The sequence below is a fragment of the Bubalus kerabau genome, chromosome 9 (genome assembly GCF_029407905.1).
Source record: "Bubalus kerabau isolate K-KA32 ecotype Philippines breed swamp buffalo chromosome 9, PCC_UOA_SB_1v2, whole genome shotgun sequence".
In the NCBI taxonomy this organism is placed as follows: domain Eukaryota; kingdom Metazoa; phylum Chordata; class Mammalia; order Artiodactyla; family Bovidae; genus Bubalus; species Bubalus kerabau.
Genome location: NC_073632.1, coordinates 58523444 through 58546100, shown reverse-complemented (window position 1 = coordinate 58546100; position 22657 = coordinate 58523444). Strand labels below are relative to the sequence as shown.

General features: G+C 42.5%; 1 long non-coding RNA gene across 2 annotated transcripts in view; it reads right to left on the bottom strand.

Moving 5' to 3' along the window:
• The window catches only part of LOC129619917 (uncharacterized), a 200582-nt gene that overhangs the window by 120927 nt on the left and 56998 nt on the right, over nucleotides 1-22657 (bottom strand). Inside the window, exon 3 of one of the 2 annotated variants that reach the window (XR_008698286.1) lies at nucleotides 3045-3514. The exons of the other annotated variant lie outside the window; for it this stretch is intronic. This is a non-coding gene — a long non-coding RNA (uncharacterized LOC129619917). Of the gene's footprint in view, nucleotides 1-3044; nucleotides 3515-22657 lie in introns of those variants that run through there. 2 annotated transcript variants of the gene reach the window in all.

The window sequence follows — 22657 nt, the reverse complement described above, 5'->3', positions numbered from 1 at the left end:
GGCGTGGTGGCAAGAGACAAATGACTTAAGAGCGAGCTGAGAATGGGAAAGTTTCTAACAGCATTAAACAATCATTCTGCATAACCTAATGTTGGAAGCATAATTTTATAAGTGGAATATTTCTACAGCATCCGTAAAATTCAGGAAAAAATAATAAAGGTGAGTATTAAAAAATAAAGCTAACCAGGTATCATTTCATTTTACATAAAATGGAGATTGCATTCCCAGCTGGGCTGAAGTTAAGACAGCTATTTCCATTTACTATGCCCCTTAAAGCAGTTTTAAAAGTATCAGCCTCTCTGCTCAATTGTAAAATGCCTGCTAGTTTTTGAAGGAGTGCTTTGGAGGGTGAGAAAGATTCAACTCTAAAATGGCTAAAAGACAGTTTTATGAATCTCACTGTGTCTACAAGATGAAGTATTCAGGCCGTTATCATGTGCTTATATTTCTAGGATATGAACAGGCAGCTCCTGACTCGGTATTGATGACTGCTTACTATGCTGGCACCTTTTGTGCCGCACAATAGGTAACAAGTCTGCAAAACCACTCTCAGTAGCAGCAAAGGCAGCTGTTAAAATTACACTGTTCCTGCATTCAACCCACCCCCCAGTTGTGAGCCTTGCGAGCACTGTTAAGAAGTCATCTTGCCTGATCCCTGTTGATGAGCTTTATATATATATATATATAAAATGCATATATAATATATATATATGTATATATATATATACACACACATGTAGTCTTCTGGAAATATCACTGAGGCATGTTGCTAGGCTTCTATTATTAGCAGGAATTCCACCTCTTGTGAAGCAACAGAAGCCAAACCATTACAGCTTATAGACCACCCCCCCTAAATCCCACCTATTAGACCACCAATCTCCCATTGGGTTAGAAAAGGCTGAAATTTGCATGCATATAGAGTTTAACCAGAAACATTCATTTCCTGTAGAAGAGGACATCTCAAGGTGGTAAAAATCAAAAGTTTTCCATTCCCAACCCATTTGCATCTTGTACAAAGTCCGTCTCCCTAGCCTGCTACCCAGCAGCCCACCAGAATCATGAGGGTTCATCCAGATTGGGTTTACTATTACCCTAGAGGAACTGGGCACCTCACATTTTACCAGAAGAAGAACTTTCAGAGCAGGAGGCTTTCTATGACCCTGAAACAAGGGTCCTTGGTTAAGAGCAAGGATTTAGCAAAACACCTCATAGAAATCTTTGCCTATTGCCTAGGAGGTTAGATGCCCAGAAAGCCACATTTATGCAATGTAGGTCCAGGAATTCTCTCACATTTTTATTTGAAATCTATATTTATCTTCTGGGGATGCTGTAACAAATTGCCATACATTGGTTGGTTTAAAGCAACGGAAAGATATCCTCTCACAGTTCCAGAGGCCAGAAGTCAGAAATTAAGTCTCCAAGGGAGAATCTGTTCTCTGCATCATCCAGCTGCTGGCGGCCACCAGCATTCCTTGATTTGTGTCCACATCTTTCTAATCTCTGCCTCCATGATCACAGGACCTCTTCTGTCTGTCCTATCTCCCCTTGCCTCTCTTATAAGGACATTTGTGGTGGCACTATAGGGCTCACTCAGGTAATCCAGGATAATCTCCTTATCTCAAGATTTCTTAACAATGACATCTGCAAATAGCCTCTTTCCAAATATGGTACCATTCACACATTCCAGGGATTAGGATTTGATAAGAATCTGCCTGCAATGCAGGAGACCAGGATTTGATCCGTGGGTCGGGAAGATCTCCTGGAGGAGGAAATGGCAAGCCACTCCAGTATTCTTGCCTGGAGAATTCCATGAACAGAGGAGCCTGGTGGGCTACAGTCCAAGGAGTCTCAAAGTGTCAGACACGATTGAGTGACTAACACACAACATTACCCAATGCTTTCATCCTTGAGTAGCCACGGGTTTTGAAAGTGCAATTGGTGCAACTGCTGACTAACACAGGGCTGTTAGTTTCTTTAACATTTTCCTCAAATCTGTGCCAAAAAGTTTGGGCTTTTGTGTGTGTGTGTGTGCATTGGTGCTAGAAGACATGAATAAATCTGGCCTTTCTTGTCTTCCCTTTAACCCTGCTGCTGTCCTTTATCCTCTCTCCAATCATCTTCCCTTTGCCCAACATACTGACTTTGCTCAGAAGGGGAACGTATTTCACTTGTCTCTCTTCAAGTGAGTAGGCAAGAAAAGGAAGAAGAACCCTGATGCCACAATGACTTAGTCTCACTCTCAGTCCACTGCCTTTAAGAACAAAAAGGCTTTTTGTGTATCACAGTCTGTTTCCTCTTTGTTGGCCTCCTTTCTTCTTTATTCTTGGATGAACCTGGCTAACAAAATGTGGCTGCCCTGCTGTTTGAGCCCACTGCTCTGCCAGCTCTTGGCTGAGGTGAGGACTGATAGATAACTAAGGTTAGGAGACAATTTAAGGCTGCATCTCCCTGCAAAAAAAAAAAAAAAAACCTGGCAAAGAATAAACCCTAAAGGATGTTGTCCAAATTTTATCATCTTCCAAAATCTGTGACTACCTGAAATTTGAATTCAAGGTCTAGCCTTGCTTTCTAACACTCACATTGTAACAAAGAAGACAGGAAGAGTGATAAAACAGCCCTGTATTCTGAGCACATGTAGCTTAACATGAATTCAACTTAATGCACTGAGCTGAGGGTAGGGAGAAAGAGAGAACATTCAATCATGGGGATGTTTCCACCTGCCATTCCACTCAATGAGCATATGCTCCAATTAGCATGAGACAGAGACGTTAATTTCTATTTCCTCAGTTTGGCCTCACTTTCCTAGTGAGTATAAGCTTCCTGCTACACTGTGCAAAATTCTAGAACTGAAAGATATATATTGTCTTGCCGTGTGATCTTTAAAGACAACCCAACCACTTTATTATAAATGCGCACATAACATGCATTTATAAAATAGTATATATACTATGACATTTATTGCTGTTTATGGATGTCTTTATTTTCAAGGGTAATTTTGGCAATTCAAAAGTTTTCACTGACTTTATCACCTCTGATAGTTACACCTCAACTGTGACAAAAGAAGGGATGAAATAGCTAGAAGTAAAAGATTATCTAGATGATATCACACAGGTAACTGCTTTCGTGACAATCTTTATAAGACCTCTGATGCAGAAGTAGTCTTGGGGTCATTTCATCCAGAATATAGTCTGTATCAGTCAGGATAGCCTGATAAGCTGTAGTAACATACATCCCCAAAATCCCAGGGGTTTAAAAAACTTCCAGGGTTTGTCTCTGCTCAGGTTACATGTCTACCGTGGGTCAGTGGTGGTTCTGCTCGGCACCATGTTCATTCAGGGCCCAGGCTGACCGCACACTGACACTTGTTGTGGCGAGCAAAAAACGGAAACAGCAAACCATGCCCTTTCCCTTAAACGTCTTCCTGAAAGTGGCAGATGTCACTTCTACTCACATCTCAATGGCCGGAACAAGTCATGCCATCGCTCTTAAGCGGGTCAAGAGATGAATAACTCTCCTGTAGCAAGAGGAGACGGCAATATTTAGCAAACTTTCGAAGATTCCCTTCACTATTTCCCCAATCAATTCTCAAGACCTCAAAATACCCTTCAAAGTAGACTATTTTACTTTTAGTCAGTTCTAAATACTAGAAAGTTGTTCCTTCAGATGATTACACATCTATTTCCTTGGAGTTTCTACCCATTGGTCCGCGTTTTGTGCTTTGTCAGTCAAGACAAATATAGTTAATTTCCATGGGACGGCTCCTCAAAGATCAGAAACACCCAAGCCCTTCAACTATTTCTCACAAACCATGGTATTTGATCTTTCCTTGATAATTTTATTTTCCCAACTCTCTAATAATAAACTCCTTATCATTTTCTCTGTCTCTAGAACTTTTCACACATTTGGCTCCTAGCAGTGTGTTTTTACCATCAAATTCACTTCACTGGGTTCAAATGCCTGTCACAATGCTGGCGGTCTCCCTCCCAAAAGCCAATGAACAAGATTCAGCAAGAAGATACACGGTTATGGCACCCTAGGTATCCGTGTTCCATGGCACTGTTTGTACCTCATTAGTAAACATTTTCTTTAAATTATCTTGGATACTCATTAAATATTATCAGCTACTTAGAACCAAAGGATAATTATGAGTTTAATGAAGCGTGCACCAGCTTGCTCAAGTCTAACGTTTGTTTCTCTGCTGGGACCCCATTTTACTTTGCACTTATCCTTCAGCAAAGCTACTCAACAAAGTCACTTTGGCAATAAGAAGTATTTAATTAGATTAATGAATTTTTATCGCCTCTCCTAGGGATTAGGCTTGTTAAATCCTGGCGACCAAAGAACAACAGATTTTTTATTACTGAATGTTTAGGGATGCACCGGTTGTGCTGCCGTGGCGGTCCTCACAAGGCAGGCTGCTCTGGGCAGTTCTACCTGGCATCCCTCGGTAGACCAGGGATATTTGGCAGAGACAACTCGTGCCTTCAGTGAAATCACAGAAATCAAAATGCAAATGAAATCATGCGCACACCAGTCAAGGCTTTTGGCGGCTTTCTGTCAGAGCTGCTGACTTATGGTGCCCTGACAAAATCTGCCCCTCTTCCTCTGTCTGCAAGTGTTTGAGAGGAAAGGGAAGACCCTGTAACCGGTACAGCCAGCTCTTCGTGAGGGCATGAGCGTCCACTGATATTCTTGTAAGTCATTGGTGTGAGGACTTGAAGTAAAGCAGGAGGGGTGGATTTTTTCAGAACAGTTGTGTTTTCAAGATGTTAAGCGATATACATATGTAAAACAATTTGGTGTCTTTCTTAAGTAATGCTTTGAATGCTGGCAATATCTTTCATCTAGAAACTTCAAAGCACTTTTAAGAAAAAAAAAACAAAAAACATGTTTCTCTTCATCATGTTCCTAGGAGTCAGTTTTCAAGCATCAGCATCCCCACTTAATACATGGGGAAACTGAGGCACAAAGCATAGGATTGGTTACGGTGGTAAAAGCACAATGCACATCACAACAAAAGAATGGCTTTGTGCTGACAAGACTGGTGTTCTTTCAGAAGCATTAAATCCAAACGGAATCACACAATCCTCTCTCAGAGTTTTAAGGTGATGATGCAGGAAAAGAAAAAGAAACAAGTATGGGGGCTAAAAGAAGATGGGAGACTTCCTGGGGTGATAAATTTTTGATTAGAGCAGAGAGAGAAAAACAGACCTGGAGATGCTGAAAGTCAGCTTCATGGCAGTTGGGAGGAAAATTAAAATATAAAGAACGGTGTTCCCAAATTTAGTCAATTTGTGAACATTCAGGATTTGCTACACAACATACACATGACCATACAATCTATCACCCAAATTGGGACATTTCTGAGAGAGAAAGCCAGTGCCATTAATTATTACACTAATTGTACCTCTCTCATTTCTTTGCAATTAGCCTAGAAATCAAGGTTTTCCAGTCTTTTAAATAAGCGCTCTCACTTAAGCACTGTCCAAGTGTTACAAAAAACCTTACATGTTGATCAGGAACCAGGAGAGAGGATGAACATGGTGAAGGGTTTGCAGGAACTACAAAACTGTGAACCAGACTGACGGCCTTTTTCTTTTCCAAGAGCAGTCTCCTTTTCTAACACTTCAGGTAAAAGAAATGCTGCTTGAGGAGAGATTGCACAAAGCTCATTTACAATTTAATTCCTCTCTTCTTTCTGATTATTAAAAAAAAAACCACCAATGTTCTCTGCTGCCTATGTTTAGCTGACTGGGCTAAAGCAGTCACAAAGAAGGCAGCATTCAAGAACTGTCCCTGTAGACACAGACATTTATCACCACACTATCAATAGTTTAGGTCCGTATAGAGGGAACTGGACTGGATCCCTCAACAAAGGAAGAGTCCCCTTCCAGCATTTATCTTGGTGAGCTGGCTAATGGAAAGAGTGATGTGGAGGGGGCGTCTTTTGTTCTATTTCAAGACCCAGAGTAAGAACACACATGCCGCCTCTAGACCAGTTCAGTTCAACAGAACTTTCTGAGATAATGGAAATGTTTTATATCTGCACAGTTGGATCCAATAGCCACTCACCCCCAACAAAAGGTCACGTGTGGCTAGTGGCTATCATGTTTGACAATACAAATCTAGACACTCAAATTTATATACAGACCACTTTGTTCTGAGGTGGCACTAGAGGTAAAGAACCTGCCTGCCAACGCAGGAGACACAAGAGATGCAGGTTCAGTGCCTGGGTTGGGAAGATCCCCTGGAGGAAGACATGGCAACCCTCTCCAGTATTCTTTCCTGGAAAATTCCAAGGACAGAGGAGCCTGGGGTGGGCTACAGTCCATGGGGTCACAAAAAGTCAGACACCACTGAGCGTGAATACACACACACACACACACACACACACTTTGTTTTCTAGGAATCAGCATATGCTGCACATGTTCAAGCTTCTAACATCTAAGAACAGCTTTGCAAACTGGGAACCATTTTGTCTTTAATTAGAGAAGGAGTCTAGTCTGGCTTCAGCCATCAAGAAGGGGTGATGAGACATTTCTTCGCTATGGTGACAGCCTCAATCAGAGCAATGATTCAGAGGTGGCGGCTCTGGGGCCCACACCCTCACCTTCAAAGACAGACTCCCAAGAGAGGAAATTAAGCAGTGTACACACACCTAGAGAATAGAGACATGTGGATCTGCCAAAGCCCGAGATGTTCATGCAAGAGACTTAAAGCTAGCTTTCCTTTCTTTCATCTGCAGTTAAGACACAGTTTAAAATAGCTGAGTGACTGCCTTTGTGCTAATATCACTGAACACTGTGTTTCAGTGACAAGTCTGATCCACCAAGGTAGCAAGATCTGTCTGGGGTTTGGAGGACTCTCCCTCCAGAGAAGTAAGCTAAGTGACTAAGGATTGAGAGCATTTTCCCACTCCTTTTATAAACAACTCTGGTGTCAGACTACCCCCTGCTGGAAAGAGGAGGAATTAAAAACTGGGTACCTCAAAAAGGACCACCGCCTCCTCTTTCCTACATAAGTGTTGTATTTTACTCACAGTTCAGGAGACTGTCACAATGCAGGTTGGACAAAATTACAAGGCACCAGCTTTGGTCACATCCTTTCATTTCTTCCAGATCTTGAGTTAACACAACACCACAGAGGTGACCCCACCAAGGGTAAGACTTGGACTCATTTCTGTACCTTTTGAACGGCTTACCCTTTCTTACAGGATCTACTGAATTTATAAGGGAATAGCACATGTTTTATGGAAAATCAAAGCTCAACAAACCATAGGGGAGTTTACATTAATGCAGCTCACACACTCCACGCACACAAGAAATCAATTCAACCCATGGACATCACCCGACATAACATCGTTCACTCACCAAACCATGCCACACATGCAGTTATGTTATGGGGCCATTTGGCACTAACCCATATTTGCAATATCAATACAAATGCTTCACTGGTAAGGCATAGTTGAAGGACAAGTGTTCTTTGCTTAAAAGGTGTTTCCTAAAGTACAAAGTAAAGTCAACTGAATTTTTGCATACTTCTGACTTATAGAGTCATGATATGCACTGAATTCATTACAAACTCAGAAACAAACACTGAATTTAACTTTCTTAACTACTTAACCCTTATTTAACTATTCTATTTTTTAGAATCTTGACATTTTCTGGATCTATTTTTCCCATTTCCAAAATGGAGTTAAGATACAGAATTAAATATAAACTCACTTGAGTTAGGAAGACTTCATCTTATTACATCCTTACCACAGAGGAGCCACAGCTTAGGACTTCATCGGAATAACCACAATCGGCATATAAAATACTATTCAGCCCCATTTCTATGGACCTTGCCCCTGGCCTTGAAATGATAAGCCAGACAGCACTTACACTAGGGAGTAGGGACAGGCTCCACTGAGGGAGAGACACCAGTGTTCTGTATACAGTTAGAGAGAACCTACCACCAATTAATAAAAATTGGATGAATTTCCCATTTTATTCATCTTCCTTGTCTTCATGACAATTACGCTTTGACAAGATTCTGGACCACAACTACTGAAACCTTAGCCTCATTTAAACCAAATTTAGTTTCTGAGAAAATGACACATCACTAGACAATGACACATCACGTGTCCTGTCATCAAATCTGCGGCAGGGTCTGAACGGACGGACTAGGAATGGAGTCCTGCACCACTTGTAAGGCTGCCCGGTTGCTCATGGACCCTCTTGGGGTGAGCAGCCCTGAGCTCCACATGGTCCTGGGAGACAGCTTACCTCATCCTCACTGGGGCCTGTGCTCCCGGAAGGAGGGATGGAGGGAGGGCACCTGATAACAATAAGGCAAAGGACAAGACCAAGGCTGACTTTATAGTCATGGTCCCTCTAAAGTGAGGAGAAGTCACCATAGGTTATGCTCAACACTCTTGAACGTTGGGAAATTCAGAACCTCAGGATGGCCAAGGGCTTCCCTGATGGTTCAAGTGGTAAAGAATTCACCTGCCAATGCAGGAGACACAGGAGATGTGGGTTCGATCCCTGGGTCAGGAAGATCCCCTGGAGAAGGGAACGGCAATCCACTCCAATATTCTTGCCTGGAAAATCCCATGACAGAGGAGGCTGGTGGGCTACAGTCCATGGGGTCGCAGAAGAGTTGGACATGACTGAGCATGTAATGGATGGGATGGAGGATGGGCTGCTCTCTCTAACATGTGCTGGCCCCCCTTGGCTCTTCTCTTGTTTGGACCTTCAGCTTGGACCCAGCTCACTAACCTCATGGACATATACCTGGGTGTATCTTGAATGGTCCAGTGATCCTGTTCCTATGACAGTCATACAGGAGATTTTGAAACTGCAACTCAGAAGGCTCCATATGCATATAAAGCTATTCCTGGTGGTCATTTTGTCATTTGGTTATAAACTGACTGACAAGTAATAAAACCAGAAAAGAAGGCTTAAGCAACCAGGTGGGGAAAATGCTGAAATCAACCCCCTCCCACATTCAGAAAGTGGCTCCTTGGCTGATGCAGGCACAGGTAGGATTGGGGGGGAGGTGAATCTTTTCCTTTCTTTCACCTTTATCTCTTTTGATATAAAGTGAAAACAGGAATATCTGCTTTTCTGACAAAGGCATTATGTTCATGCTTAGAAAATACCTGGATGGTACAAACTGATAGGTGTTGCTAGAGCGACAAGGTGTCGCAGGAACAGACAAGCCTGGCCACGGCCAGCCACCCATGACCCAGGAAGCTGGTGGTACCCTAGAGGGCTCTGCTTGCACCCGGGCACCAGACCTACTCACATACCCTTCTTCCTTCTAGGTGGATATTCTATCACTAAAATGAGGAAAAGACGCAGGTGACAGTGTGTGCCCAGAGCAAACGCTGACAGCCGGAGAACCAGGGCCCCTGCAGGGCATGGTCAGCCTCACCCACGGGACTGCAGGCCTGCCTGCTGTGACGAAAAGGCACCCACAGTAGTGAGCTGCAACTTGTTTCCCACCAGGAACTTTTCACTAATGAAGGTTTTACATCTCTCCAAACACATTAAACAAGGCTTTCATTTGTTAAAAATAAGCCATCCAAAGAAGGAAGCAACTGGAAGAGAAAATATTGTATATATCTCTTTAAGATCCGGGAGTGACAGTAAAGAGATACACTGTTAAGGTATTTCTATAGAAATTCTGAAGATAGATTTAAAGTCATGAAATGAACAGATCACTGGCTAACTGATCTGTTTTGGCTGCCTTGATGACTGATGTACATCAACCTGGTTTTAGCTAGAATGTTTCATTGGCTTTTTTAAGATTGTGGTTTTAGATCAGGAACCATATGAGTCAGGGTTCAGTTCATGCACTCTTTACTAAACTCCCTCTCTGGGAATGACAATTAACATTTATTGCACGTTTAGCATGAGCCAGGCACCAGGCTGGCACTGTATGTGCATGAACACATTTAGGGCCCAGCATAGCCCTGCAAGGTGGGATTCACGACTGTCCATCGTTTACAGATGAGGAAATGAGGAACTTGACCACAGTTATCTAGCAAACATGAGCAGAGTCAGGACTGGATTCGCAAATGGAATCCATTTATCAATAATACACAAAGAAGTATATGTGTGTGTGTGTTCAGGGATTCAGAGTTGTGGTACTTTAGAAATGTGGGTAACCATTTCTGAACCTTCAGAAGGAAGGGGCAGTCAATCCACACAACCTACATGCAATCTATCTTATGCAGTCTATCCTAACAACTAAAGCGGGTCCAGTTCATTTGGTTTTACTTACATATATCCGATATAATGAAAATTTAACAGATTGAAGCTTTTTGATACAACCCTTAGATTGCACGCTGTATAATACTACATATATTAACAAAGGTGTCTTAATGCCCCACACCAGATTTTGACAAACTCCATCTCTGAAGTCTGATTTAGTATTGCTGGTTTCTGATTTAAAACCAAAAATAATTCCAAGCCAATAAATCTGTATAGAGAGGAAGACTGAGAAAACAAGCCAGGCTCTGAGCTTCTTCATGCTCTGATACTACAGATAGGTGTTGAATCAGATATTAAGTTTCCACTCCCTTGGCTGTACCCAGTGTCAACAGGCCCATCTCTTTCCCTGTGACAGGGATGATGTTAATTTCTCCAGAGTCACGTGCGAAGTGACCAGGGGAAGAAACACAATCAATTCACCCCGAAATTGGTAGTGGAATGGAATCCCACAGAATCCGCTTAGAACTCAGGTTTAGACAACATCTATTCTGCTTGGCACTGAGAAGAAATCTTTTTAAAAGAGAGGAAAGGGGAGAAGGATAAAGTGGAAATCTAATTTTGAGAAATAAGGATTAAAGGTTCCATTATTCATGCTGTTTTCGCTGTATAGATTGAGTTAACAACATGTGATTTTACTGGATGAAAATGTGGGCCCCATGCAAGGCGAGCGCGGTGCAGATCAGTCCCCACCGTGACCGTAATGAGCGAGGGTTAGTGTCTCATCGGCGGGAGGCTGTAAACAGTCCTGGGTTTTGAGCTAGTATAATAAGTGGAGATTGTTCCTGGACTTACTGGGAGCACAGATAGTTTCTGCCACAGGAAAAGCAACACCCCCCTGGGGCAGAGAGGCACAGCATCGCAGTCTCCCTGCTTATCTGCTTGTCATGTGCGAATTGGGGTCCCCAAAGTGCAGAGTCCCCACAGGGGGCTGGACTGCAGGCTCCTCCGAGTTGGCTGCCTGCCTCCATTTATTTATTTATTTATCCTGTCTCCGCGAGGTTTTGTCAATACTTGCGAAGTTGGTATTTCTACCCTACCACCCTCCACCACCCCCTTCCCTTCCAAAGGGTTGGGGGTTAAGCAAAGGACACCCTGAGAATCCCAGGTGTGGATCAATCTATTGTGATGGGACTAAGAGGAGACAAACAGGTAATAAATTCATTTCTGAGCCCTGTAATGATCACCACCCACACCACCCTCACCAAGCCCAGATCAGCAGCTCAAGACAGGCAAATGCAAAGAGTATGTGGTAGCCTGTTCATCTGAATCTCGTACTGGTGCTAGCTGGCACGAAAAATGGGGCTTTAACTTTCACATGACTTGGTGTCCTGGACTACAAAGCAAGGGCTTCCCTGGTAGCTCAGCTGGTAAAACAATGTGCCTGCAAAGGAGGAGACTCTGGTTCAATTCCTGGGTCAGGAAGATCTCCTGGAGAAGGGATAGGCTACCCACTCCAGTATTCTTGGGCTCCTCTGGTGGCTCAGTCAGTAAAGAATCCTCCTGCAATGCAGGAGACCTGGGTTTGATATCTGGGTTGGGAAGATCCCCTAGAGGAGGGCATGGCAATGCACTTCCGTATTCTTGTCTGGAGAATCCCCATGGACAAGGGAGCCTGGTGGGCTGCGGTTCATGGGGTCACAAAGAGTCAGACACTACTGAGCGACTAAGCACAGCACAGCACAGCACAGCACAGCACAGCAAAGGGAAATTTTACTCTTTCAAAGCTGTTGCTGGCTATTGGCTACACACCATTTAAAACTAACGACTTGCTCACTGCCTGATATTTACCATGAAAAAGTCTGCATCTAATCATTAGTGTGAAGATCAGATCAGGCAAGAATCATCCATGGATGTGAAATCTAAAGGAAATATCCATGCAGGGCAAGATATTCTTAAAGTGCCTACTCACAGACTGCTTATTAGTTGCAAGGGGGAAGTATGGTAGCTATAAAATGGAAAAACCAGAAAATATCTTGACTGAGGACCAAAATTTGCATCACCAAGGAGGGGAGATGTCCATTGTTTGCACAACACTACCTAGGGAACATTTCCACCAAGAGTATGTAGCCTGCATCCAACCAGGAGGAAACATCTGACAAAATGAGAAACGTTCCATTAAAAAAAGATGGAGGGCTGTATTTTAAAATGCCAATGTCAAAAGGACAAAGAAAGGCTCTGGAAATGTTCTAAATTAAAGGAGGCTAAGGAGATGTGACAACTAATTGCAATATTTGACCCTAGACTGGATCTCGTACTGAGGGGGAAAAAGCTATAATGGCCATTACTGGGCCAATTAATAAAATTAAAATATGGACACTAGCTTAGACAAAAAGTATTATGGCAACATTAAATTTCCTGAAGCTGATAGTTGTACTGTGGTTATGTAAGAAAATATCCCTGTGCTAAGAATACACTCGGAAGTATTTAGGGATAAAGGACCATAATATATGTAAATTACCCTTAAATGGTCCAGAAAAACTAGTCTGAGTATATACACATTTACATATATCATATCGGAGAGTATAAATATATGTACATGTAAAGAGAGAGCAAATAATGCAGCATATGGGGGAAAATGTTAACAATAGGTAAATATGGCCAGAGACTTTACAGTGTTCTTTATACTGCCCTAATTTTTGCAACTTTTCTATAAGTTTGAAATTATTTCCCAAATAAAAAGATTTGTCTTAATGTTTAATTAAGGCTTCAATTCAGCACCATATTGTCCTCATTTATTTCATTTAAATAGATGCTCAATCCACAGGAAACTGCAAGAGACACATTGGTACATTTTAGTTAGTTGCTTCCTTACTCTGAGTTTATCTGTTCTACCAGAACGAATGCATCCTGGACTCAAAATCTTCCCCAACCCCTAACTGATAAAGGCGCTATTGATGGCAGTCAAGAACTGTCCTACAAATTTTCACACGTAAATGAAAGTCAATTAAAACAAAACTGTATGCTACCTTAAGCCAAATATCTTTCAACACTAAGAATTCTAAAGCTATTCTACATTTGGAAATTTCCAATTATGCTCAAATATATCTTTCTGTAGTATCACAACACAGAAAGAAAATATCCAATAGCTTGCGTTCTGAAAATAGTCAATCTAAGATACACAACAATATGTAGAAATATATTATTGTAAGTTACATCACCACTTCCCTTTTACTTAACAATATGTATAATATTTCTTTATGAACAGCCCACAAATATCCAAGCAGTTGGTAACTCAATCCAAACTTTTACTTAGTTGTAGGACCTGAATAAAAATCTTGTATTTCTATCTGTTCTGTTTGTGATCTCACAGTTTGATGAAGAGATTGTGATTTATCAAAAGTTGCAGCCAATTAGGTTAAGAAGAGGAGGCTGTTGTTCCCAGGAAGCATCCTTCCTCACCAACGTAGTAGCTTTTTTCAGCCCATATCAGTTGTTCAGAATGGTGGGATTTGTATACACAGTACTATATATAAAATAGTATACAGAGGGCTTCCCTGGTGTCTCAGACAGTAAAGAATCTGCCTGTAATCTGTCCACCAGCTCTAGTCATTCTCACCAGGAGAGTTGGGATAAAGTAAGATTGTCTACCCTTGCTAGATGTGTCAATATAATTAGTAGGGGACAAAAGAGGATACAAAACTTGGTTAAAGAGAAATGTGAATTTTCTTAGTAAGACAGTTATGACAAAGAATCAGAGATGGGAAGGATGGATGTTTTATAGATGGAAGGAAATTGAGCCTTAACGAAATAAGATTTGGAAGCATGCAGTCCATTAATCAGCAAGTGACCTTTCTTCCTCACACTTCTCCTCCTCTAAACACTGGGTGATGCCTTTCACCCCTACTTAACTTTGCACCCTCAGGGTGAGAAAGAGGACCTCAATGAGTTAAAGCAGGTTTTCCAACTGCACTCTGTGAATAATAAAAGTAAATACTGCACAGCATGGGAGGCTGTGAGATAGGGTTTATGGAGCACTTACTGCATTCCAGGCACTGCAGAAGCACTTCACCTTTAATCCCAAACACAGCCCTTAAAGTGGGCACCATTATTACCTCCATTTTACAGAAGAAGAAATTGAGAAAGTAACTTGCCAGAAGTTGCACAATGAATAAGTGGCAGAACTGGGAGAGGAGCCTGAGCAAAGCACCATTCAAGGGCTGCACTGCAGGCTGTGGCTTGGAGCCAAAGAAGCTGAGATGAGCACAATTCATTCCTATAGGAAATCAACACTGAATATTCATTGGAAGGACTGATGCTGAAGCTGAAGCTCCAGTACTTTGGTCACCTGATGCGAAGAACTGACTCATTGGAAAAGACCCTGATGCTGGGAAAGACTGAAGGCGGGAGGAGAAGGGGACGACAGAGGATGAGATGGTTGGATGGCATCACCGACTTAATGGGCGTGAGTTTGAGCAAACTCCGGGAGATGGTGAAGGACAGGGAAGTCTGGTATGCTACAGTTCATGGGGTCGCAAAGAGTCAGACAGGACTTAGCAACTGAACAACAAAATGTCTTGTAAAGGTGAAATGCTTACATTTTGGTCTCTGTCAGCTGGTCCCCTTGGCTGCGGCCCGTCCTGTGTTTGATCTCAGCTTCCCCCACTGCTGCTCCCAGCCCATGGACATCGCCTATCCCTTCCCTCTTCAGAAAAAAGGAAGGAAGTGGCATCATGGTGTATGGCAGTGGTCCTTTGATACACCAAATGCTGGGGTTGGCCCTTCACACCTTGTATCTCATTTAATCAGCACAGTCTCCCTTGAGGTTGGTTTTTTTTTTTAATCCCTATTTAATGGTTGAGGAAACAGGAGCCCAAAACAGTTCAATAGCTTGCTTCTGTCTGCCTCCAGAGCCTATAATCTTTTCACTAATTTGTGTTGATTCCACCCTCGATCTGAAAGACAAATGCTGTAGGTAAGATTTCACTAGGAAGCATTTCAAGAACTCAAAAGCTAAGAGGCCAGGTCCTTGACTGGCAATAAATGCTCAGGAGAAAACCCCTTTCAAAGAGAGCTTTTCTTTTGTAAATTAAAAATCTTCTGAAAAATAATGAGTCCTGCCAAACCTACAAAGAGAGTCATTTCACCCAAAATTCACCTGAGTCTGTATTTCTATTTCAACAAATGATGGAAAATCAAAGATTGGTATGAGATATGCTACATCACACCAACTAAAATGTGGAGTCTGAATTTCCCCTGGAGATGTGACATGAATCTTTCCTCTGCCCCAAGTTTCCAGAATGACCCCAAGGAAAAGGGTGGCTGCTCTGAAGTGTGAGGGACAGCTTGGGTTGGTTCCACAGCTGACAGATGTCAAATCCCCCTCAAGAGATTGAGAAAAATCCAAAAAATGTAAAGAAATAGAAATTGAACTCTTTGCATGCCTGGTTATAATGACTGATGCCTGGGGACTCTTTGACAAGGAAATTGAAAATCGTCTATGTTTCATGGTTTAGTGAAAGGAGCACTAACTTTTGAATTAAGGGTTGGCTCAGCCTCTTACCAGCTGTGTGACCTTGAACAATCTGCTTAACCTCTCTGTGCTTCCATATTTTCACTGACATTTCTCTTGCTTGATGATATATAAGGATGCAGGTGGAAGGGCCTGGGATGTATGTTGCTCTCCCCGCCCCCACAAATTCCTTATTCTCTCCTCTCAGAATAGCTTCCCCAGAGTCCTCTAAACCAGTTTTTCCCAAACCCTAGTATGCAAAGAATCACTCAGAACGCTTTTTAAAGCAAACATTCCCTTGCTCTGCTGCAGTTGGTCAGAGGTGAGACTGAGACGCCTGCAGTCCCACGACTGGCCAACTGCTAAAACCCCACTCTGAGGAACACTGCCCAAGTATCACCCTTCCTGTGGCCAAAACACACTCAAATTGTACATCCCCAAATTAAATACATGACCCAACATTTCCTCCTTTGCATATACAATCGATGCTACTTTTCAGCAGGTTCCACATCCAAAGACTCAACCAACCATGGATCGAATATACTCGGGGGAGAAAATTTCCAGAAAGTTCCAAGAAGCAAAACTAGAATTTGCTGTACACAGACAGCTATTTACATAACATTTACATTGTATTTACCATTATTTGCATAGCATTTATGTTGTATTAGGTATTATAAGTAATCTAGAGATGATTTAAAATATACTGGAGGATGTGTGTAGGTTATATATAAATGCTATGCCACTTTATATAAGGGATTTGGGCATCTGAGGAATTCAGTATTAGGGTGGTCCTGCAACTAGTCCCCCCGATGGATACCGAGGGATGACTCTCTACCTGTCTGTGTTGGTCAGGATACCCAGTAGTCCCTGTGTGCTTCATTCTGAAGAGTTTCCTGTGACATTCAGGCACACTGGCTGGCAGAATGTACTGCCAGTTCCATAGCACCCTCCCTGTCTGGCCAGATTTATGCCACCATCAGCTGCTTCCAAAAACTTAAATCATGCTTCAGACAGTCTGAGTAAAGGGGACCTTGAGGCAGAAAAAGTTAAGTGAGAAGTGGAAACATTTCATGACAATTAAAGTGTTTTGAAATGACTTTCACTTCTCCTAAGTATTTTAAAGAAATATTATTACCCACCTCAATGCCTGGGATGTTTTGCTGATATTGCTATTTAGGAAATATACATATAGCTGTTAGTGAAAGCCTAGCGTTATCTGGATCATCAAATTCCGTACCCAAAATGTGTGTTTCATTTTGGCCAAAGATGTTTGTGGTTATTTGCTTCACAAAAACAGCTGGTAAATTAACATAGTCAAACTCATGGACTTCCTCTTTCTTCCATTTCCCTCCTAACTGGTGAGAATGAAAATAAATAGTAGCAAGTCAACTACAAGCCCAGGAAGATGAGGCAGAAGAGGGGAGAGAATGTAGAATAGATTCCTCCTTATTACAAAAGCAACACGCATGGTGTTTCCGTGTGTGCAGCTGCAGAACAGGTACCAGTTACTTATATTTCCAGATCCTCATCTTGACTGGGGATTAAATCAGTACACTGAAACCAGCAGCATAAACCAAAATGGACCATGTAAAATCTTGGCCATGGGTACCAGCACTTAAACCACTCACTTGTCCGCTGTTGAACAATGCTCTCCATCGTTGATTGTTCTTAACTCCAAGAGATGTACAGGTCAGCAGATCAGCTGCTATGTGATGATTAACCTAGGACTCTGATCAGTGTCTCTGACAAGGAAATGCAGTGGTCCCATCATTGAAAACAAATAGCCCTTGTAAGACTCTAAGCCACATAGAATCTGTCTCATAATAACTTACAATTTCTCCTCGTCTCTCCTTCTCCCTCTTTCTCCTCTTTCCGCCCCCTTTTCTCTTTTTCTTCTCTCTTTTTCACACACACACTACTTTTCCAACAGAAATTCGTCTTGTTCCAAAATCAACACAACTACTTCTCTTTGTGTTCAACCCCAGTGCATTCTCATAGCCATTCCTGAAATAATATCCTAAATCGACAACTTGTTGCTGCAGGACAAAGGCACAGCATGAAAAAGAAAATGAGGACTGAGCGCTTATGTCTGCTGAAGTAAGCCATCTATGCATCTTAGTCAAGCGCAGAGCTCCCCCTAATGGCCAGACCAGGAAGCGGGGGTGGGGGAAGGGAGCACCGGAAGTTTTATACTGTCCTGTATTTCCTTCAAAACAAAACAAGCCACTTCTCAAATGCTAATCTTGTTCAGGATAATCTTGCCTTCCTTTTACTCTTTCACCTCTACCCACACACCCCTACACCGTGCCCAGCAGGCTTGATCGGCGTTATAATCTCACTTGTCAAGGTCACCTGGCAATGATGGGGTGCCCCCCACCTCCCCAACCCCCCATCGCCCTTACCCCCCACACCCCATCCACCAATAAGGCTAGTGCCTGGGGCGCCGTGAAGAGCTTTCACATCGAACCGGGCTCTGAAGGCGGCTCCTTGTCATAAGTGCCAGACTGTCACGGTGGACTCTGGGGACCTGTTTGAAAAATTATGTTTTTGGTCCTGAATTAAAGGATTGCATTTCTCCTGAAGGCCAGCTGTTGGCTGACTCCAGTGCCAAGAAGACACTCTTCGAAGTGTCCTCCTGTGTTCCTTTAAACCGGCGCTAATCCTCTGGTTGAGAAGCAGCCAGCAAGTCTCTCACAGGGGTTTGCTTGCTCACTGATAGGGAGGACCCTGGTATCTGCTCTGCTCAGGAACACCTTGAGAACCTGGAACACACAGAGCTCTCCCAACCCAGGACAATGGCTGTTTCCACATCAAAGGAAAATGAGTGTCATTTACTGAAGATGACAGAAGCCTCCAAGTCACTCAAAGTCTCATCCCAAGCAGAAGAAATGAGGCTACGGCCCCCAGCCAACCCTTCTTGGCCTTCATCCTCCTTTAGACTTGACTCCAGTCAGGTCTGAGGGACCTGAGTCCTGCCCCAGCAACCCCACATCCCGTGCTCCGTGACTGGGTGTTATCCACAGGCCCCTTCTCCACTCAGCTCCTCACAGAACATTTAAAACAGTCACCTGCTTCCAGACTCACCTCCAGTATACAACACCAGGAAGGCACAAATCCAGAGGTACAAACTAGAGGCCAATGAGCCCTGACCACATCAGGTTGGCCAGAGAGATTTTATAAGGCCATGCCGTGTTTCCAGAAATTCTGAAAGAATGATCAACATTTTAAAAATCGGGATATTTCAGACATTGAATGTGAAAGTGATAGTCACTCAGTCATGTCGGACTCTTTGCAACCCCATGGACTGTAGCCTGCCAGGCTCCTCTGTCCACGGAATTCTCCAGGCAAAAATACCGGAGTGGGTAGCCATTCCCTTCTCCAGGGGATCTTCCCGACCCAGGGATCAAACCCTGGTCTTCTGCATTGGAGACAGATTCTTCACTGTCTGAGCCACCATTAATCTTTCTTAAAAGGAAGGCAAATGGCTGCCTGGACCCCAGGCCTACACACTTACAGGTGCCAAACCTCAGCTGGGTACCTGCTCCTGTCCAGCCCTCCCCAGTCAGCAGTCCATTCACAAGCTACTGGTCTGGCCCCTCAGGCATTGTGTTTGCGACCATGAATTAATCAGATATATAACACATTAACACAGATTAGTTTATTTGGCATCTCTCCCAGGTAACATCTTAACCCAGCTAAAATGCCTAAGAAGTGGTTCTAATGAAATCTGATCATGGGAGGGTCAAGGCGGGTGGAAATATCCTGGCTTCACAAGGCTTTTCAGCACCCTTCCAGTTTCTCAGTGACAGTTGCATGTACGCCACAGCTCCAGCATAGGATCCACTTTGTACTATCTGGTTGATTTGCTCAAATTAGTTCCACAGGAGAACGAATAATAGAGAGCATAGAGTAACCTTACGTCTCTTTTGGAACAAAGCAGTCCATGTATAAATAAATACAAAATTTTGAGATGGGCCTGAAAATAAACTCAGGTACAGGTCCTAAAAGAAATCCAAATAATTCATTCGTGTCTTTTTTTGTGTTTTCCTTCCAACTGGTTTTTAAAGGAATTCATATTCATGGAATAAACTCAAAGATGTTGTCTTCAGGCAAATGCTGTGCTTTCAGCTAAGAATCTGGGCAGGCCAGGAGTTAACAGAATGTCAGTCACTGGGTTCAAGGACAGACAGCCAAGTTAAAATTTTCAGAGTAAGAAGAATTTAGAAAATTATGTTGGAAGAGAAACTGCAAGACTACTACTGTTCTATGTTTTGGGTTTTTTTAAATAAGGGTTTGGTTGGGTGGATTTATTTACTCAGTCAATAGAAATAAAGAGGTAAATACAGACATAGATATGTACTGTGTAGGAAATACAAGTCCTACTTAAGAAGCTATGGCCTGTGGAATCTACCAAAATGTATTGTATCCCTATAAGTCTCCAGCCCAGAACTTAGCACCCTAGGTATCAGCTTAAATACTCAATGCCTGACTGTGTCCATAAAGCCAGGCTTCTCAGCCTATTATTAGACTACAGCTTGTCCTATTTTACCTGAAGGACTTTTCCAATTAGAATGTTGTAATCGGAAGTTAATCAGGCAGAACATTCATTATACTGTCTATAATTTTACCAGAAAAAAATATATTTATTCTAGATATTAGATTTTTTTCAGTCTCTCTTCTTTTCACAGCTTTATAGCATTGAGTTTTGAGTTTTTAAGATAAATGCAAATTTTTAAAATAGTAAAATGCTATAAAATATTTTTTCATAAAAAATACTAGAAAGGCATTTTTTATTTTTTTAAATACTTTTTTTGAATCCTCATCTTGGGTAAAACCTTCATTTTATCAGAATATTTTTGTAATTTTATCCAAAATAGGTGAAAACACTAAAAATTGTTCATTAGAAATGTAATTTTTTAAAAGGTTGAATAATTCAGCTTCTACACTTTCCAAGACAGTTATGGGATATATAATGAGCACTCATAATTATAAAAGAAATCTTAAAAATACTTAAACAGAGTAAAATCTTTGACAATACCAGAAACTTACAATGAATGTCTACTCAACACTCATTTCACAGATGAAGAAGCTGAAGCAGTGTATGCTAGAGTGAATTGTCTAAAAAGTTACACCTCTTCTTAGAAGTAAAACCAGGGATAATTTCCGGTCTGTGATGCCCATCATTCTAGGCATCCTTCCTTAATTAGTGAGTGAAGATTCAATCATGTTGAATGTTCTGCATTAAGTTAAGGTGACCAGAAGAGTTAATAAAGCAAATATGCCCCCGCACAATGAATCCTGGTCCTTCTTATAATAAGAATTCACTGACCAAACCCAACATCATTCTAGAAACCAGAACACTTGTTTACCCAACTGATATTTATTGCCACACTTACCAGCATGCACAGGGCCCCTGACTAGGATCTGAAAGAATGACCAAAAATGGAAAATTCTTCCCTGCCCTCCTGAAGCTTACAATCCTTAAAAGCTTACTTCTCCTTAAAGGAAATAAGCAAACGTGCTAAATAATTAGTAAACATTGCAAAATATCACAACAAAGCACAGATAGACAAAGTGTCACAGAATTGACTAAAGAACAAGACCAAATGAAGATAGGGTGGATCAGAAATGCCCTTCAGCCAAGGGGGAGCTTGCCTTAGGCGCTATTAAACCCTGAAGGTGACACCAGTTGGGTCATATAGACCCTCCTTGGGCCCTAGCCTGAAGAGAGACCTCTTTTTCGGCCAGGGAGTTTCTTTTCAAGCTTCTGAGTCAAGCAGCCAAAAAATGAAACCAAAGCTAAGATCAAGCAGGGCAAGATTTATTCAAGGACTAGAGCATAGAGAAGCAGGAACTTAGTTCAGAAAATCAAGTTCTCAGCCAGGGTGCAATTAAGGCAAGGTTTTAAAGGCAAGGTTAATGAAAGGGAGGCAAATGTATTGGATTTCTGGGAATAGGCACAGTTCTTCCTGAAACTGGGGTGCCACCTCTTTTCTGCCCTTGTATGGTCCTTTGGCATCTGGGTCAGGAGTGGGTCAAACCATCATGGCATGGCGGGGAGAGATCTTACTATTACAGTGAGATGGTAATGGGCTGCAAGGCAACCTCTGTCCCGCTTCTGAAGCTGAACCCAGCTTGCACCAACTTTCTTCTGGTTAGATTCTCTGATTTTTGTGCTGTGAACAGGATGGAGGATCTGGCTAGTTGTGGTTTTCTGCAAGTTTCCCCAGGGGGAGGGGCAGGGGTACAGTTTGGGGGCAATAGCCTTGGTCACAAAGGGATGCCAGGGTGAGAGGGAGCAGGAATAAGAAGGGAGGGAAAAGCAGACCTTCAAAAGGCACCCCTGTTGCCATAAAAATATCTTTGATGAATCTGCTTTATCCCTTAAATTCACCGCTGTAAACAACTGCAGGTTCTTAACAGAACCATAAAACAACTCCTAATCTTGACCCTTAGCAGTCTCTGGTCTTCTTGTCGCCCCTCCTCCCTTGCATACACAGAAAGCGGTGCCCTCATAGCCCCATTAGGTACCAGTCAGGCCTCTGAGTATTAACAGAGCATAGAACTGTGAGACTGGTAGCATGTTTTCTGGTACAGTTTAGTGCTCAGATCCAAATTAGTGTTCCTGGTTATAGACAACTGTCCAGTTACCCTTGGGGGTTGGGGGAGAGGCTTGATTTATAGGAGAGCCCCTCCCTTGGAAAGCCACTTTGGTCCCTCTGCACTGGCATAAAGGAACCTATGGAACCTCCACTGTGGTGTCTGGGTCCCCTGGGCCAACTCCACAGCCCCTTGCAAAGGAAAATGGCACCATTCAGTGATACCTGACCATGTGACAGGCCCTGCATCTATACAAGCTCACTTAATCCTCAAAGCAATGCTGCACGGTGAATCTCATCCTCTTTGTTTACCACCTACAGAAACAAGGCTCTTGGATATATACACT